At 71.5% G+C, this 1,482-nt stretch overlaps 1 protein-coding gene across 1 annotated transcript in view; it reads left to right on the top strand.

Annotated features, from left to right (window-relative positions):
- Positions 1–27: 27 nt before the first annotated feature.
- The window catches only part of LOC113217503 (uncharacterized), a 26,019-nt gene continuing 24,564 nt past the window's right edge, over positions 28–1,482 (top strand). The window contains exon 1 of the mRNA XM_026437426.2: positions 28–435. The gene's annotated coding sequence lies outside the window, so the exon portion shown is untranslated. The remainder of the gene's footprint in view (positions 436–1,482) is intronic.

Below are 1,482 nucleotides of genomic sequence, written 5' to 3'. Positions count from 1 at the left end.
GGGAAGGCTAGTCTGCGCGCGGTGTAGCGCTGCGCGGGCGCGGGGCGGGCGCGCGGAGCGGAGCGCTCAGTGGTGGACGGGCAGGGCACGGGCGCGGATCGAGAGTGGCGCGGTACGCAGCAGCGCAGCAGCGGTACGGCTCGCGGCGCGGACACGAGCGCACGGCGCACAGGACACGGCAACACGGTGGTGGTGGTGCGGGTGCGCGCGCGGGGTGACAGTGCTGTGCGACCTGGTGGTGATGGTGATGTCGACGACGTGCTGGTGCGAGTGAGAGAGCGCAACGCCGCGGCCGACATGGAGCGAGTGACAGCCGGGCCGCGATGACGTGAGGATCTGCAAGAGGAGGAGGAGGAGGAGGAGGATCAGAAGCACCACGGCGACGCCGACGGCCACCACCACGAGGACGCATCGCGCCGACGACGGGCGACTATGGTGAGTGAAGTGCGAGGGTCGGCGACCTGGCCGCGGACCGCGCCGGACACGTGCGCGACGCGTGTCAACAACAGCGGCGCCCCGAGGCCACGACGCCATCCTGGTCCTCCTCGACCGGGACGCCGGGGATGCCCGCGGCGGCGGGGCGCGCGCGCGAAGGGCGGCAGCTCCCCGCGGGGCCTTGGGGGGGCCGGCCGGGCCGGGCCTTCGATCGAGTCCCGAGCCGCCCTTCCTCAGAACCGAACAGAAACGGGACGTCGTCTAACGGGGCGGGTTTCCCCCTATGCCCCCTCCGCAGCCGCCGCGCCGCCCCGCCCCGCAGAGAATGTTGCAGCAATATGGTGTGGGGGTGCGGGCGGGGGCCGGGGGCCGGGGCCGGGGCGGTCGCCGCCATATGTGACACCAGGCTGACACGCTGACAGCCCGCCCGGCCAGGCCGGCGCGGCCTGCGACTGACCGGCCGCCCCGTACCGCCTGGAGGAGTTAGGGAGGCTGCTGTGGACCGGGGGGCCGCCGAGGGGGACCGCTGGACGACGCGGGCGGCGCCACCGCGGGCGCGTTTGGCCCGCGCCACGACGAGGAGGTCCTGCTCGCTGTTTCGTAGCACTCACGAGGCACTCGTTCGCGTCCGCGTCCCGCCTCCCTTATTCGAAGTGAGCTGTCATTTTAGGGCGGGCCTGGGGGTGCTGGTTCTGAGATGCCTCGGTGTGTTTGTGTGCGCATGTGAGTGTAAGTGCGTGGTGTACCCGAGTGTACCGGACCGGCGGCGGGCAGCCTCTCTGCGCCCGCGTCCCGTGCCCGCAGTCGGGCAGTGAACTCTCGCTCCGTGTAAGGACGCGGCGCCGATCGAGTTTGTGTTGGAGCAGCAGCGTCTTCTCCCCTGGCCCCTGTACCGGGAGGAGCGCTGTGGTTCATGCAGTGTGGCCGTCTAGCGGTGACGCCGCGGGCGTGGGGTTCGCCTGTCGCCGCACTGACCACGTGGCACCTCACCTGACCCCCCTCTAACCACCTCCCCTGCTGTCACTCCACTGCCTCTCTCCAGAGATG

This window comes from Frankliniella occidentalis, unplaced genomic scaffold, assembly GCF_000697945.3.
Source record: "Frankliniella occidentalis isolate FOCC.00 unplaced genomic scaffold, Focc_3.1 Scaffold42, whole genome shotgun sequence".
Classification (NCBI taxonomy): domain Eukaryota; kingdom Metazoa; phylum Arthropoda; class Insecta; order Thysanoptera; family Thripidae; genus Frankliniella; species Frankliniella occidentalis.
The sequence above is the reverse complement of the archived record's forward strand: the minus strand, read 5'-3'. Positions and strand labels throughout refer to the sequence as shown.